This window comes from Moschus berezovskii, chromosome 10 (assembly GCF_049115385.1).
Source record: "Moschus berezovskii isolate FMDL1 chromosome 10, NW_MosBer_1.0, whole genome shotgun sequence".
In the NCBI taxonomy this organism is placed as follows: Eukaryota; Metazoa; Chordata; class Mammalia; order Artiodactyla; family Moschidae; genus Moschus; species Moschus berezovskii.
The window spans coordinates 53,264,349-53,283,185 of NC_142469.1; positions in this window are offsets into that span (position 1 = coordinate 53,264,349).

Genomic DNA, 18,837 nt, shown 5'->3' on the forward strand with positions numbered 1-18,837 from the left:
CCATGGGCAGAGGAGCCTGGCAGGCTGCAGTTTATAGCATCACAAAGAACTGGACACAACTGAAGTGACTGAGCATATACTCAAATTAGATGCTTATCTGTCTGTGTGTGTCATTCTCAGATTTCCTTGAGGTTACGGTGGTGATTAAACCCACAGATTAAAGCTAGACAACCTATGCAAACTCTGCAAGAAGATGCCCTAAAGCCTGTGTTATGGTCCTTAGCCTACCTTACTATAAAATGCTTTTATTGAAATAATCTGACATATTTACTTGGAAGATATTTTTACATTGCTATAGGATGTACCCCCTTCTCCCAGTGGAAAGAGGAGATGTTTGCTTCCCTCTCACTTCAAGTTAGATGAGCCAGATTTGAAAGGGAGTGCTAGGAGACCAGGACATGCACATTTGGAACATACAAAATACATAAGACAGGTTTTTTTAATAATGAAAAAGGTATGGGTCATTGGCTTGAAATGGCAGAGTAGTAAAGAAACTCCAAGTTATAGTAGCAGTTAAAATAACTGTACTCTTACTTGTGGCAGCAATGGAAAAGTACAGAAAAGATTGATGAGAATTTATCTGGTTCAAGAATGGGCCAGAATGTAGGGATAATGGTATCTATCTGTAAAAATGATACTAATTGAAAGAAACAAAACACAAACTCTATGTACGATGTGATTCTATTTACATGAAATTCTAAAAATATAGTAACAGAAAGCAGATTAGCAGTTACCACAAATTGGAGAGATTTGCGTGCAAATGAGCATGGAAAATATTTTCCAGGTGAAGGAAACTTTTATATCTTAACTGTGATTAGATAATTGGAGAAACTTACCCAAATTTATTAATTGACAGAGAATGAGATGGCTGGATGGCATCACCGATTCGATGGACATGAGTTTGAGTGAACTCAGGGAGTTGGTAATGGACAGGGAGGCCTGGCGGGCTGTGATTCATGGGGTCGCAAAGAGTCGGACACGACTGAGCGACTGAACTGACAGACATGTTGAAAGTAGTGAATTTATTTTATAGAATTAGTACTTTAAGAATGTTAGAGGGAAACTGAAGAAAAAATAGGCATATATAACAAAATTAATTTCTTTACAGAACATCTGCATTGAAAGAGATGCTAAAAAATTCTTCAGGCTGGTGACAGTAAATACCAGAAGAAAGATCAAATCTGAAAAAAAAAAAAGCCAGCAAGAAAGTCAGAAAGCATATTTACATATACATTAAAGTTTATTTGTTATAATTTATAGCATGAGTTACATAGAAACTTACATTACCATATGTAAAATAGATAGCCAACAAGAATTTGCGTTATGGCTAAGAAAAGCAAACAGGGGCTCTGTATCAACCTAAAGGGGTGGGATGAGGAGGGAGACGAGAGGGAAGTTCAAAAGGGAGGGGATATATGTATACCTATAGCTGTTTCAGGGTGAGGTTTGACAGAAAACAACAAAATTCTGTAAAGCAAAAAAAAAAAAAAAAATTAAAAAAGGAAGAAAGTCAGAAAGTATATTTACATATACATTAAAGTTTACCTATTATAATCATAATTTAATATGAAATTAAAGATATATTATTCTGAAGAATATATGGAAGTACAATATGACAAGAAAAGCACAAAATGAGAATCCTTGTCACTGATATTGACAGAGGACTTTTAATGATCTACAGGAAATTGAACAGATTTAAGGTCAGTTCCAGATTTTATATAAGAGCACAATAATATCAGAATTTTGTGAGAGAAAAAATATAAAGGCTATTTTCTACTTGTACTCTAAGAGAATTTTTGTCTTAATTCATGCCCTCCATAAAGCACAGCATTTAAGTCCTGTTGATTATTTTATTATTTTTGGATGTATGAGCTTACTTGAAGGTGAGAAGGAGAAGTCAGAGCAATGTGTGCTACAAAGTAGTAAAAGATGGCTATGTGAGCTGTGAAGAATTTTACTATGTTTAAGGTTCACAAGGAAACACCAGTCATTGGGGCAATGAATATACTCATGAAAGAACAGCTCTTTTTCTGCTCAGCTATTTCTCGTCCTCCAGTTCCCATTTTCAAAGTAGACCCTAAAAAGAAGTGGACTCCCAGGTATTTCCACATTGACTCATACCAACCTCAGTGACTACTCAGAAATATAGGTAAGATTCTCCAGGAAACAGAGATGAGAATTTGATGAAGAGAATTCAATAGGCTGTAACAACAACTATGAAAGAGGAAATAGAATGGTGGATGATGTGGTTACAACAGAATGCTGAGTCCAGCTACACAGCCTTTATAGTCATCCACAAACTAGGCAAAAGGGTCAAGATTTTGTCTGTCCAGGATGAATATATAACCTTACTGGAGCCTTTATGCTAAGGACAATACCTAGAAAAGTCTCAGCTGTGATCTCAACAGGCAACATTTCCAGCCACTAAAGAAATAAGCTTCCTGTCTTTGGAGAAGATATATGAGTGACTCATTGCAGTGTCCACCATACACCTACTTTGATGTGCTTTTTATTCAAGTAGCAGAGATGTGTCTCCATCCAGTATGTGCGGGATGAAAGGATTGGCCAGATGAGTAAGCTTAGCCAAGCTTAGACTCTGCCTATGCCCTGAAAGAAAAAGGTAGTTGCCAAACTGGAGTAGGTACATATAGTGTGTGTCTGATCAGTCAACTCTTTATAGGTAGCAGTTATTACTCAGAGGATTCAGAGATTCATATAGCATTCTGTTAATTGAAGAAGGTTGAATGCGATTCAGAGTTAAGTATAAGTGGGGCAGAATGTGAGATGTACTTAGTAAAGCAAGTGTCAGTTTATGTTGTGCTTGAGAAGCAACATTTGGACTTTATCCTAAGATAAATCAGGAAGCATTGTCATAAATGACATGATCCTATGTGAATTTCATAAAGGTTATTTTTCTGATGAATGAAGAATGGAGAAAATTAAGATTTAAAAATTAGAAAATACCTTGATCAAGGACTTTGCAAATAGCATGTTCAAAACAGCAAAAAGCATATAAGTTGCTGAGCATAATTAGCACTCATAAGATGCAAATTTAACCAAAATGAGATATTATATATCCATCATGTAAAAAAAAGATGTTTTCTTGGAGATATAGAGTATTAGAAACTATCATTACTGTCATGATTTCAGATTGATAAACGAATGAGTCAATCCACTTCTAACATAAGAAAGGAAGGAGCAGGGACTGTGAGAAAAGAGATCAAATTCATTTTTATATTTGTTGAGTTTTACATGTCTCCACATCCAGTGCAAGTGCCCAAGAGTTAAATAGACAGTGGTAATAATGTTAATATATGGGTAAGAACACTGGTTATAGGTGAGATTTACTATAAAATTTAGGGGGAAGGATAATAATAAGATCTTGGGAGGAATATCAGTATTCAAGGACTGTGTAAAGGATGGTAGATCCATGAATGAAACTAAGGACAGATGGCCCTCTACAGATGTTTGAAGAATACTTACTGACACAGAAATTGACAGTAGGTATGGTGAAGTGAGAGAAATGATACATGGAAGTCAATAAATACAGAAAAGAGCATACTAAGTCTTGAATGTTAGTGAGTGCTGCTTTACTACCTTGTTAAGGGCAAATGTAGGCTTATTGATGAGGAAGAGAAGCACATGTGAGTACATGTGCAAATATGAAACAGTGAGCATAGAGCATGCTCTGGAAAACATTTTCTGAATCATGGAATATAAGAGAGTCTATTCATCTTATATTTACTTTCTTGAATGTATGTATTTTCAGGAGAAACAACTATATTTACATTGAACTCCTTAAAGGCAAATGTAAAAGCCATACATAGTCAGCAACAATTTTTGTGTATTTAAAACCATTGCCAGGTCTTATTATAGAAGTGTGTATCAACAAAAAGGTATTAATAACATACTCTCAGAGTCATTATTCCCTTTGTTATCTATTAGATTCTTAACATTTTGCTGCACTTAATATGTTTTTACTTCATGTCAGCTATAGGGTTAAAATTTATCTTACGGCTGTGCAGATGAATTATGCCTGAACAGAAGAATCATAACACTAATTAAATATAAGATGAAGAATGAAAGACATATCTAAAGCTTGATCCTGCAGATAGAAGCACTTCTAAACTTTGAGTAACACTTGTATTTTTTTAAGAAAAAAAAACATTTGTAAATTCCATTGTAGATTAATTATTTTAATAAAACTAAGTATAATGCCTCTTATATTTCATCTGTCATTTACCATTTTATATTTATAACACATATAAATTCCCAAGTGGCTCAGTGGTAAAAGAATTTGCCTGAAGTGCAGGAGACACAGGTTCGACCCCTTGGTTGGGAAGATCCCCTGGAGAAAGAAATGGCAACCCAATCCAGTATTCTTGCCTGAGAAATCCCATGGACAGATAAACCTGGTGGGCCACAATCCATGTGGTCACAAAAGAATTGAACATGACTGAAAGACTAAATAACAACAATAAAATATATTTATGTATGTATGTATATACTCACACTGTTATATTATTATAATATATAGCACATATATATTAAATTGAAAGCAGCCATATTCCATACACCAATATTAATATAATGTGATAGATGATGGTTTACAGCACTCAAACTGAATGTGATACTGACTACAGCAAATAAATTCTTCTTACTGTGGTATGTTATAGTACGATTTTCAATTCTGCCTCACTGATTCTTTAATTTTGTTATTTCACAGTGTACAGTTGTGCTCACATATTTAGATGTGTGCTTGTGGACTGAGTTCACTATTTCCCCTTCCACAATAGTCCCTGACAATGAGAGTAGGTAGTACTTGGCACAAATAATGTATTAAATATAAAGGGAAATACGTTGATGTAAAATGGTAACTTTCTATTTTTTTTAAGTGTTCCTCTAGATAATCCAAAATTTATATAACTACTGAAGAGACACACAAAATTTTAAAATTCCATAAAGAACCTACAGAATTGCCAAGGATATGTTCACTGATGCTTCTTCTGGGTTCAGTAACCTAGAAATTACTGAACCTAGAAGTTACCTAGTTTGTGGAATCTAGCTGGACAGTCACTGGAGAAGTGAGATCTGGAACTGGACAGACCTTCAAATCCTGAAGCTACCACTCTCTGCCGATATGATTTTGAACAAAATGCTTAACCATTCTAAAATTTCTCTTGTGTGTGTGCAGTGGGTAAAAATAATAATATTACCAAAGAAGAGCAGAGTGCTCATGACACTTTCTCACAGTTATTAGGCATTTAAAAATGTTAGTTATTGTATTATTAGGTTGTCTATATTCTCATCTCTTAGAGGAAAGGATGAAGATTAATCAGCAAAATTTTAGACAGTACTTAAGCTGTGGACATAAGTTTGAGTGAACTCCGGGAGTTGGTGATGGACAGGGAGGCCTGGCGTGCTGTGATTCATGGGGTCGCGGAGAGTCGGATACTACTGAGAGACTGAACTGAACTGAACTGAACTGAAGGTGCTAGAGGAAGTTACCTGGTTTAGAGACTTACTGGAATGTGGAAGTTTAAGGATTGTAGAATTCAAAACATTTAAGAGTTGACAATACAAGGTATGGATTTTAATAGCTTGATTACCTTTACTAAGAGGCCAGATAAAATGTTGCATAAAACAAAATAATTTTGATAACTTCAATCAATTTGAGTTCCCTCTTACCATATGTTTTTTTTCAGTTTTTTTACTCCCCAACAATCTGACTCTTCAGCTTCAAAATGAGCCTGCATCCTACTTGAACTTTCCAACTAGTTATTATTGATTTCAGTCTTTCATTAAGCATTTATTAATCCATCCTACCTACTCTCTGAATGTAGTGTGCCATATACTCAGTTATGTCAGACTCTTTGCGACCCCATGGACTGTAGCCCACCTCTTTTGTCCATGGGGTTTTCCAAGCAAGAATACTGGAGTGGGTTGCCACTCCCTCCTCCAGGGGATCTTCCCACCCAGGTATCAAACATCTCCTGTGTCTCCTGCATTACAAGTGGATTCTTTATCCACTGGGGATAAAGATAAATGGATAAATTCTTTATCCATTGGGGAATTCATGAATGTAGAGTTATTATAAAAGTGAATAATTATTTTTTTTTAATTTATATTAAATTATAAACATTCAAGCTGTTACCAAGGGTATAGTTTCTTTTTTAGAGTATTTTAATCTAATAAGATCTCTATTGGTGAAGTATACAAAGGGTATATTGGAACATGGGCCTTCTTGGGCCTTCTAAAGAACATGATTCTTTAGAATCAACACAATTTCAGCCCTATTCAGTTATCTTTCAGGACCTAGACATTTCCTCATCTTTCTAAATGCTAAATTCATTATCTCTCATTTTCTGTCAAAGCACAGTAAAACAGTTAGTGAAAGATCATAATCAGTATGAAGTCTGAACCTAAAGAGGAGAAATGTCACAAATTCATTTTATTTTTATTCCAATGTTCTTTCTTCAACTTAGCACAGCACCTTGACTATATCAGGAAAAGTATTATAATATGAGAGTTAAATTAACCAACTGTGTAATCACACTATCACAAATATTTATTTTAGGATATAAGAAAGGAGTTTTATAAATGACCGTGAGTAGTCTCAAATTAAGAAGTGTTCTCGAGTACATAATTACCTCTCATGAGTGCTATGAGAATTAATGAGTTAATATTTAAAAAGCAATTTAAAATATTTTGATGAGAAATGCCATTAAGTACTTTAAACCTCAACTTGTTAATTAAATTTTCTGAGAAATATCATTTTAATACTGTCAAATGCAAGTACAGCGTGTCCCCTTCAGTATGACCTAAGAGTATAAAATTATAGCTTTTTCCCCTCAAATTACAAAGAGTGTAGAGTGTTTTGTCAGAGTTACATACCTAAGGTTAAAATCTGAAAGAAAGAGATCTCTATTTATCCAGAAGAAAACAATTTTAGTCACTTTAGAACGTAGACTTTAACCTAAATTGAGGCCGTTAAATATCAAAATACATATAGTCTTTTGATAAAGTATTCAATAACTTACAAAACATCAATGAAGAAATAATTTCTAGGTAGAAGTTAAATAAATGGCATATATTATCATATCAGATGTAGATAATGTGTAAGCATATTAAATTTGTGCAGTTAAAGGATGGTAGATATGGCAACAAAGCAAATAGTTATTTAAAATCTCTGCAAATACAAAGATGTTTTCATATTAAAAAGATACATGCAAAGCAGATAAACAGTTTTTGTGTTATATTCTTAGCTCATTTATAGGGCACATTTTAAGAATGGTACAGGCAATATTCATCCCAATCTGTAAATCTGTAAAATGTTTAAGAGGAAACTAAAATGTACATCATTAGTACAAATGTTAATTTCCATAATTTATAGAACTCAGAACTTTAAGCAGTAATAAAAGCAGTATTAAATAGCTTGGTTTATGTCATTTGGTGACTTTCTTCTTTACATGACCTATGTTAGTTCTCTCACTAAAAGGTACTTCAGATTCTCTATTTAAAAAAAAAAAAATCAAAACAACATTGTTAAGAATCTATCTAAAATTAACAGTAATTTTATTATTTATAAAACTGAAAAGTTTTCAACTAAGAATAACATGAATATTACCTGAACTTCTAATCAACATCTTATTTTTACCAAGAAAGCAACTTTTCTTTTTATTTATTTAACTTATTTATTTTAATTGGAGGTTAATTACTTTACAATATTGTAGTGGTTTTTGCCATACATTGACATAAATCAGTCAGAGGTGTACTTGTGGCCCCCATCTTGAACCCCCCCTCCCATCTCCCTCCCCATCCCATCCCTCAGTATTAATCCCAGTGCACCAGCTTTGAATGCCCTGTTTCATGCATTGAACTTGGACTGGTGATCTAGTTCACATATGGTAATATACACGTTTCAGTGCTATTCTCTCAAATCATTCCACCCTCTCCTTCTCCCACAGAGTCCAAAAATCTATTCTTTTTATCAGTGTCTCTTTTGCTGTCTCACATATAGTGTCATCATTAGCATCTTTCTAAATTCCATATATATGAGTTAATATACTGTATTGGTGTTTTTCTTTCTGACTTACTTCACTTTGTATTATAGGCTCCAGTTTCATCCACCTCCTTAGAACCGATTCAACTGCATTCTTTTTAATAACTGAGTACTATTCCATTGTGCATATGTACCACAGCTTTCTTATCCATTCATCTGCCAATGGACATCTAGGTTGCTTCCATGTCCTAGCTATTGTAAACAGTTCTGCAATGAACATTGGGGTACATGTACTTTTTCAATTCTGGTTTCCTTGGTGTCTATGCCCAGCAGTGGGATTACTAGGTTGTATAGCAGTTCTATTTCCAGTTTTTAAAGGATCTCCATAGTGGCTGTACTAGTTTGCATTCCCACCAACAGTGTAAGAGGATTTCTTTTTCTCCGCACCCTCTCGAGCATTTATTGTTTGTAGACTTTTTGATAGCAGCCATTCTTTACTGGCGTGAGATGGTATCTCAATGTGGTTTTGATTTGCATTTCTCTGATTATGAGGGATGTTGAGCATCTTTTCATGTGTTTGTTAGCCATCTGTATGTCTTCTTGGAGAAATGTCTCTTCTTTGGCCCATTTTTTGATTGGGTGGTTTATTTTTGTGGTATTGAGCTGCATGAGCTGCTTGTATATTTTTGAGATTAATTCTTTGTCCATTATTCATTTGCTACTATTTTCTCCCATTCTGAAGGCTGTCTTTTCACCTTGCTTATAGTTTCCTTCATTGCGCAAAAGTTTTTAAGTTTAATTAAGTCCATTTGTTTATTTTTGCTTTTATTTCCATTACTCTGGGAGGTGGGTCATAGGATCCTGCTGTGATTTATGTCAAAAAGTGTTTTGCCTATGTTTTTCTCTAGGAGTTTTATTGTTAATGGTCTTACATTTAGATTTTTAATCCATTTTGAGTTTATTTTTGTGTGTGGTGTTAGAAAATGTTCTAGTTTCATTCTTTTACCAGTTTTCCCAGCACCACTTGTTAAAGAGACTGTCTTTTCTCCATTGTATATTCTTGCCTCCTTTGTCAAAGTCAAGGTGTCCATGGGTGTGTGGATTTATCTCTGGGCTTTCTGTTTTGTTCCATTGATCTATATTTCTGTCTTTGTGCCTGTACCATACTGTCTTGATGACTGTGGCTTTGCAGTAGAGCCTGAAGTCAAGCAGGTTGATTCCTCCAGTTCCATTCTTCTTCCTCAGGATTGCTTTTGCTATTTGAGGTTTTTTGTATTTCCATACAAATTGTGAAATTATTTGTTCTAGTTCTCGGAAAAATACCGTTGGTAGCTTGATAGAGATTGCATTGAATCTACAGATTGCTTTGGCTAGTATACTCATTTTCACTATATTGATTCTTCCGATCAATGAACATGTCATATTTCTCCATCTATTTGTGTCATCTTTGATTTCTTTCATCAGTTTTTTATAGTTTTCTATTACATAGGTCTTTTGTTTCTTTAGGTAGATTTATTCCTAAGTATTTTATTATTTTCATCACAATGGTGAATGGGATTCTTTCCTTAATATTTCTTTCTGTTTGCTCATTGTTAGTGTGTAGGAATGAAAGGGCTCCAGCTTCATCCACCTCTTCAGAACTGATTCAAATGTATTCTTTTTAATTTCTGAGTAAAACTCCATTGTGTATATGTACCACAACTTTCTTATCCATTTGTCTGTAGATGGAGATGGACATCTAGGTTGCTTCCATGTCTTGGCTATTTTAAACAGTGCTGCGATGAACATTGGACTACACGTGTCTCTTTTAATTCCGGTTTCCTCTGTGTGTATGCCCAGGAGTGCGATTGCTGGGTTGTATGGCAATTCTATTTCCAGTTTTTTTAAAGGAATCTCCACACTGTTCTCCATAGTGGTTGTACTAGTTTGCATTCCCACCAACAGTGTAAGAGGGTTCCCTTTTCTCCACACCCTCTCCAGCATTTATTGCGTGTAGATTTTTGGATAGCAGTCATTCTGACTGGAGTGAAATGGTACCTCATTGTGGTTTTGATTTGCATTTCTCTGATTATGAGTTATATTAAGCATCTTTTCATGTGTTTGTTAGCCAACTGTATGTCTTCTTTGGAGAAATTTCTGTTTAGTTCCTTGGCCCATTTTTTGATTGGGTCATTTATTTTTCTGGAATTGAGCTGCAGGAGCTGCTTGTATATTTTGGAGATTAATTCTTTGTCAGTTGTTTCAATTGCTATTATTTTCTCCCATTCTGAAGGCTGTCTTTTCACCTCACTTATAGTTTCCTTTGTTGTGCAGAAGCTTTTAATTTTAATTAGGTCCCATTTGTTTATTTTTGCTTTTATTTCCAATATTCTGGGAGGTGGGTCATGGAGGATTCTGCTGTGATTTATGTCAGAGAGTGTTTTGCCTATGTTCTCCTCTAAGAGTTTGATAGTTTCTGGTCTTACATTTAGATCTTTAATCCATTTTGAGTTTATTTTTTTGTATGGTGTTAAGGAGCGTTCTAGTTTCATTCTTTTACAAGTGGTTGACCCGTTTTCCCAGCACCACTTGTTAAAGAGATTGTCTTTTCTCCATTGAATATTCTTTCCTCCCTTGTCAAAGATAAGGTGTCCATGGGTGCATGGATTTATCTCTGGGCTTTCTATTTTGCTCCACTGATCTATATTTCTGTCTTTATGCCAGTACCATACTGTCTTGATGACTGTGGCTTTGTAGTAGAGCCTGAAGTCCGGCAGGTTAATTCCCCCAGTTCCATTTTTCTTCCTCAATGTTGCTTTGGCTATTCAAGGTTTTTTGTATTTCTATACAAATTGTGAAATTATTTGTTCTAGCTCTGTGAAAAATACCATTGGTAGCATGATAGGGATTGCATCGAACCTATAAGTTACTTTGGGTAATATATTCATTTTCACAATGTTTATTCTTCCAATCCATGAACACGGTATATTTCTCCATCTATTAGTGTCCTCTCTGATTTCTTTCACCAGTGTTTTACAGTTTTCTATATATAGGTCTTTTGTTTCTTTACGTAGATATATTCCTAAGTATTTTATTCTTTTCATTGCAACAGTGAATGGAATTGTTTACTTAATTTCTCTTTCTATTTTCTCATTTTTAGTGTATAGGAATGCAAAGGATTTCTGTGTGTTGATTTTATATCTTGCAACTTTACTATATTCATTGATTAGCTCTAGTAGTTTTCTGGTAGAGTCTTTAGGGTTTTCTGTGTAGACGATCATGTCATCTGCAAACAGTGAGAGTTTTACTTCTTTTTTCCAATTTGGATTCCTTTTATGTCTTTTCCTTCTCCGATTGCTGTGGCCAAAACTTCCAAAACGAGGATGAACCAGAGGGATGGGATTGGGAGGGAGGTGGGTGGGGGGTTCAAGATTGGTAACACATGTACACCCGGGGCAGATTCATGTCAATGTATGGCAAAACCAATACAATAATGTGAAGTAACTAGCCTCTAATTAAAATAAATAAATTTTTTTTTTAAAAAGGAATGAAAAGGATTTCTGTCTGTTAATTTTTTATTCTGCAACTTTGCTATATTCACTGATTAGCTCTAGTAATTTTCTGATGGTGTCTTAGGATTTTCTATGTAGAGGATCATGTCATCTGCAAACGGTGAGAGTTTTGTTTCTTCTTTTCCAATCCAGATTCCTTTTATTTCTTTTTCTTCTCTTATTGCTGTGGCTAAAGCTTCCAAAATTATGTTGAATAGCCCTAGTGGCATTATTAGGAGGGAAAATGCCTTCAAAAATACTGAACTAGTTCATATATTAAAATTTTGACTTTATAGTAAGGTATGTGTTAATGGGTAACTTATTTATCTAACTTTAAAAAGATCTTTGCCAAATATCAATTGAAACATTTAACCATGCAAAATGAAGCTAATGTGCTTCAACCTTCATGCTATTCAAGCATTGACAAACGTTAATATTTACTTTTGATATACAGATCTTTCTTGACTTTCAGTGGGGTTACATACTAATAAGCCCATCATAAATCAAAATTGTCTAAAGGTAAAAATTCATTTAGAGCACCAAACCTTCCAAACATCATAGATTAGCCTAGCCTGCCTTAAATGTTCTCAGACACTTGTGTTAGTCTGAAGTTGATCAAAAAACCTAGTGCAAAGCATATTTTATAATGAAATGTTGACTGTCTCATGTAATTTATTGAATGCTATACTAGAAGTGAAAAAAGAAAATTATTGTGTGGGTAAAAGTGGTCATATACTCTACAGGATTTGACCCTCACAATTGGTCGCTGATAGGGAGCTGTGACATCATGATAGAGTATATCACCATGTGTCACTAGCCTGGGGGAAAGATCAAAATTAAAAATCTAAATTATGGTTTCTACTGAATGCATATTTCTTTCATGCCTTTGTAAAGTCGAAAAATTTATAAGTTGAACCATTATAAGTCAGAATCCTCTGTATATAGGAATTGTAAGCATAAGCTTTCACATGCTGTGCTGTGCTTAGTCGCTCAGTCATGTCCGACTCTGAAACCCCATGGACTGTAGCCCGCTAGGCCTCTCTGTCTGTGGGGATTCTCCAAGCAAGAATACTGGAGTGGGTTGCCATCCCTCCAGGGGATCTTTTCAACCCAGGGACTGAACCCAGGTCTCCCTGCAGGCAGATTCTTTACCATCTGAACCACCAGGGAAGCCCAAGATTTTATGTAGTTTTATTATAAGTCTAGAAAAATGTGAAGATTTTTTTGTTGCCTCATGTCCTAGTAACAAGGCTCTAAAGTTCTTTTTTTTTTTTAACTTAATTATTCCATGCACTTACACCAGTATACTTTTTCAAAGTTTGGTATTTTAAGAGCATTTCAACGCATTTAAAAAAAATAATTTCACCAATCAACTATCATCTATAGTTATATATTCTGGGTTATATTCTACTTTAGAGAATTTTAAAACTTTAGAATCTGATTCAATGTACTAGAACAAAATATATCAGTAGTCATGTATTTTTTTTCACAGCTCCACAATTTCTTTTTCTTTTGCAAGATAATCAGAAATCTCTCCTCTGGTACTCTGAAATTGTTGGGTCATGACCTGAGCCTGGGGCAAAGGCACAAGAAAGAGTTCTTAAGGCAAATATTTTTTGGAAGATTCTGGAAAAGTAAGCCTCAGGGTAGATTCTACTGACAATTATCCTTGTTATAACAGATCACACAAAAAATATTTCTGTGCCTTGAAGGAAAATGTTCTCAAAGGAGATGGGCTTTGAATTGGATTCCATAAGGATGATAGAATTTAGTTAGATGGAAAATGATGTAGAAGGCTAATACCAGTGAGGGAATAGTAGGGATGTTAAAATAATTATAGAAAGGAGTATGGGAAACAATAAAATCATGTTAGAGAAGTAGTTTGGTATCTTTGATCTGCCAACAAATAAGTAACATATTTTAATATCCTATCTAGATTGTTAAGGGCAATTTGTTCTATGTTCAAGGATGGCATTATCTTGTGGGTTAAAAATCACAAAACTTTAGATAATATAACATATTTGTTTTATAAAAAATGAAAGCTAAAACCTGCACCTCTGTATGTTATGTTTCCTTGTAGCAAATCACCCCAAAATGTATTATCTTAAAACAGTGAGCAGTTTATCTGTTCATGATTTATTGGTCAACAATTTCAGCTAAATTCAGCTCAGTGCTTACTTATCTATCACCTATCTATTTTTGCTACATGTTGAGCACTCATCTAAAGCCTTTACAATGATTATAATCCTCCCAGAACTCTATGTAGAAATTTTTATTGTTATCCTTATTAAGAGCAATGGAAACTGAAGCACACACACAAAGGACATGCCCAAGTCATAAAAGAAGTAATTGATATACTCAGACTGCAATTACAGAAAAGTGGGATTTCATCTTCAGTAATAATTGATGATATAGGAACATGTGAAATGGTCCATAGAGAAAATTAAACAAGGGGCTCAGAACAGATCATGAAGAACACCAACATAGAAGTTATAGGCAAATGAAGAAAAACCTTTTAATGGTGGTCATAAACCTGGCAGTGGAGCAGAAACCTGAGGAATTTTAATGAATACATACCTACAAACCGAGATCCAGTAAATACGGTGTGGGGCCTCAGAACCTGTATTTTCTCATCCAGAATTAGGTAATTCTGAGGCATCCACTTTGCAAACATGCATTAAGAACTTTGAGATATATAGAAGTTGCATATGAATAGCCAGAAAGTTAGTAGATGATCTGTTAGCATTCAGGAAGTTAAGAGAAGATAATATTTCAGGTAAGATGTGTTAGGAGAGACCTGAATATTTTAAATTCTAATGAGAAGAAATCGGTAGAGAAACAAAAAATTGAAGATGTAAGAGAGAGATTTGATAACTGTAGAATAAGTCCCTAAAGAGATAAGATATGTTAAAGTAGAGAGTGTGAGATTAATCTTTAAGAGTAGAAGGGACAGATTTCCCCAATGTAAGCAATCAATTCTAAAAGAAATTGACCCTGAATATCCATGGGAAGGACTGTTGCAGAAGCTGAAGCTCCAATACTTTGGACACCTGATATGAAGAGCCAATTCATTGGAAAACACTCTGATACTGGGAAAGATTGAAGTCAGAAAGAAAAGGGGATGACAGGATGAAATGGTTGGATGGCATCACCGACTCAAAGGCATGAATTTGAGCAAACTCCAGGAAATGGTGAAGGGTATGGAACGTTGCATGCTTCAGTCCATGGGGTGCAAATAGTCAGACATAACTGAGCGACTAAAGTGAACTGAATTGAACTGAAGCAGATGAGAGATGTTCTTGAGTATAGAAGTGTAAACAAAGCAACTTTAAAAGTATGGTAAACAATTGCCCAAGGATACAAAGTAAAAAAAGAAAGATTAAAAATACTATTTTTAGTTAGAGAAGAATATAATTTCTTTCTACTGGTTAAAGGTTTTTCTTCCTTTGCCTACCACTTCTACCTATCTTTCTACTGGTCTGAGAATGTGTGATATCTGCCCACCATCAGCTCTCAGCAAACACTGTAGAAGACAGATGAATAAATCCAAGTTCATTGTTTCACCAACATGGATAATGAAAAGGAAGTTAAACTCACAGACGGAACTTGATCAGAATGGAAATATCAAGTCTAGGTTGCACAAGGAAGGGAGTTGTCATTAGGTACCTGGCTACTTGGGAATGTGGAGAGGTCAAATGATTGTTTAGAGCAAAGAATTTCAAGACAGAAGAGACCAGGTGTACATTCCAGTTTTGCCATGAAGTGGCTCAGTGACTTGAGAACAATTTATTTGTAACCACAGTCACTTCTCAGAGACTAAAAGTCTGCAACACAGGTTCTTTAACAGAAAACTTCAATCAGTGAATATAATCAGTTATTCATTTGTTAATCAATCAAGGCTTTCTCTCCAAGTTTTGTCCTCCTCTCACCTGGCAATCTGAAGAGAACTAACAAAAGATCTGTCACACTGTTTTCACCATGATCCCTGGTGTGTTGTTTCTAAGTTCTTTCTTTTATATACTTTCTCTTTTCTAAAGTCTAAACACCTGCCACACAAATGTTGGTGGAATATTTATTTAAGTGGACACCTACAGATCTCAGTGGAATTTGAAGGAAAGGGATTACTTTCTCAGCCATTCTGATTGTAAAGCCTAATGTTACTACTTATATCCATGTGGACCTCTGTGTACCAATCTGCCTACCTATAAATACAATGGTGTGATCACTCACCTAGAGCCAGACATCCTGGAATGTGAAGTCAAGTGGGCATTAGGAAGCATCACTATGAAAAAAGCTAGTGGAGATGATGGAATTCCAATTGACCTATTTCAAATCCTAAAAGATGATGCTGTGAAAGTGCTGCACTCAATATGCCAGCAAATTTGGAAAACTCAGCAGTGACCACAGGACTGGAAAAGGTCAGTTTTCATTCCAGTCCCTAAGAAAGGCAGTGCCAAAGAATGTTCACACTACCACACAATAGCACTCATCTCACATGCTAGCAAAGTGGTACTCAAAATTCTCCAAGCCAGGCTTCAACAGTATGTGAACCGTGAACTTCCAGATGTTCACACTGGATTTAGAAAAGACAGAGGATCCAGAAATTAAACTGCCAACATCTGTTGGATCATAGAAAAAGGAACAGAGTTCCAAAAAACATCTACTTCTGCTTTATTGACTATGCCAAAGCCTTTGACTGTGTGGATCACAAGAAACCATGAAAAATTCTTCAAGATATGGGAATACCAGACTATCTGACCTGCTTCCTGAGAAATCAGGTCAAGAATCAACAGTTATAACTGGACATGGAACAACAGACTGGTTCCAAATGGGAAAAGGACTACATCAAGTCTATGTATTGTCACCTTGCTTATTTAACTTATATGCCGAGTACATCATGAGAAATGCTGGACTAGATGAAGCACAAACTGGAATCAAGATTGCTGGGAGAAATATCAATAACCTGATATGCAGGTGACACCACCCTTATGGCAGAAAGTGAAGAGGAACTAAAGAGACTCTTGATGCAAGTGAAAGAGGAGAGTGAAAGAGCTGGCTTAAAACTCAACATTCAGAAAACTAAGATCAAGGTATTTATCCAAGTAAAGTATGCCATCACTTCATGGCAAATAGATGGGAAAACAGGAGAAACAGTGATAGACTTTATTTTGGGGGGATCCAAAAACACTGCAGATGGTGATTGCAGCCATGAAACAAAAAGAGACTTACTGCTTGGAAGAAAAGTTATGACCAACCTAGACAGCATATTAAAAAGCAGAGACATTACTTTGCCAACATAGGTTCATCTATCAAGGCTATCATTTTTCCAGTAGTCATGTGTGGATGTGAGAGTTGGACTACAAAGAAAACTGAGCACCAAAGAATTCATGCTTTTGAAGTGTGGTTTTGGAGAAGACTCTTGAGAGTCCCTTGGACTTCAAGGAGATCTAACCAGTCCATCCTAAAGGAAATTAGCCCTGAATACTCATTGGAAGGACTGATGTTGAGGCTGAAACTCCAATACTTTGCCCACCTCATGTAAAGAACTGACTCATTTGAAAAGACCCTGATGCTGGAAAAGATTGAAGACAGTAGAAGGGAATGACAGAGGATGAGATGCTTGGATCCCATCACTGACTCAATGGACATGAGTTTGAGTAAACTCTGGGAGCTGATGATGGACAGGGAGGCCTGTCGTGCTGCAGTCAATGGGGTTGCAGCTCACAACTGAGCAACTGAAGTGAACTGAACTGAGGGGTCCGTTTAGTCTAGGGTTTATGCTGTTCTTAGGACAAATAAATCAGAAATTCTCAGAGTTGTTTGTTTTCTCAAAGTTCCTTGATGTGGTATAGTGGATCCTCAGAGAAGTGGCCTCATGCCTCCATAAGCTCCACATTAAATGGAGCCACAAAGTTCTTTTGTGCTTTCAATCAATCCATCACTTGAATCAATTTCTTGCACTCAGCTCACTTTCAGTAGCACCGTAATAGGCATTCTGAAATTTCTCTTCTTCTGTGCCCAATTGTGCATGCAAGTCCATGTTCTTCCTGGCAACACTACAAGATTTTTCAGTGATATTTTACTGAAATAAATTTTTTCCATTAGTTGTCAGCATGTAGCAAATTGTAGAAAAGTTAGCAGTTAACAGATTATTTATAAATCAACAAATTTGACTGCTTTATTCACTTTTTTTCTAAATATCATCCTTTTTGGGAGACCTGGGTTGGGAATATCACCTGGAGGAGGGCGTATCAACCTACTCCAGCATTCTTGCCTGGAGAATAGAATCGGACACGACTGAGCGACTAAGCACAGCACATCATCCCTCTAGGTAGAGGGAAAGTGAAAATCATTTTTAGGCTCACCACAAACTCTGTTGTACTATTCTGCTTTTTCAAAACTTCCCACTATTTTCTTCCACTGGTAGGCAAATTTTATATCTGGCCCAGGGATGGGGCAGTGGGCAAAGGATAGAGAATATAACTCTGGTTAGAAATTCGCTGCCAGAATCGACCCCCTACCTTAGTCTAGCAGTTTGCTATTCTCTGGGTTTATACTCAGATATTTATACTGTGAGAAAGGCATAAATATTCTCTTGGAAAAAAAGGGGAAAAAAAGTAAGCAATGTTCCTACCTCAAGTTATTAACAGAAGTATATATTCCAAATCTTAAAATGTTACATTAGCATGTGAACTTGTGATTAAAATTTAAAGCCCTTAGAGTTTATTTGGTCTTCCTTGGTGGCTCAGATGGTAAAGAATCTACCTGTAATGTGGAAGACCTAGGCTTGATCCCTGGATTGGGAAGATCAGCTGGAGAAGGGAATGGCAACCCACTCCAGTATTCTTGCCTGGAGAATCCCCGTAGACAGAGGAGACTGGCGGACTACAGTCCATGGGGTCACAAAGAGTTGGACATGAGTGAGCAACCAAGTACAGAGAGCCAAACAGAGTTTATTGACATAGAACTTGCTCAGTAATCATAGCAGTATTAATATTATACTATTATAAAAATCAGTCCACGGTTATTATACATTTCATCAGAGAGTGAAAAAGATGACCACAAATTTTAAAGACAAAAGCAGGCTCTGCACACTAGGAGAGTGTAGGAGACAAAGATAGGATTCAAAATAATTGAAAGGGTAACCATCTATCCTTTCATAAGCTGGTTTCTTGATACAATGACAACTTTCCGATATTCAGTTGTTGTGTTTTTTTTTTAATTTATTTTATTTGGAGGCTAATTACTTTACAATATTGTATTGGTTTTGCCATACATTGACATGAATCTTCCCCGGGTGTAAAT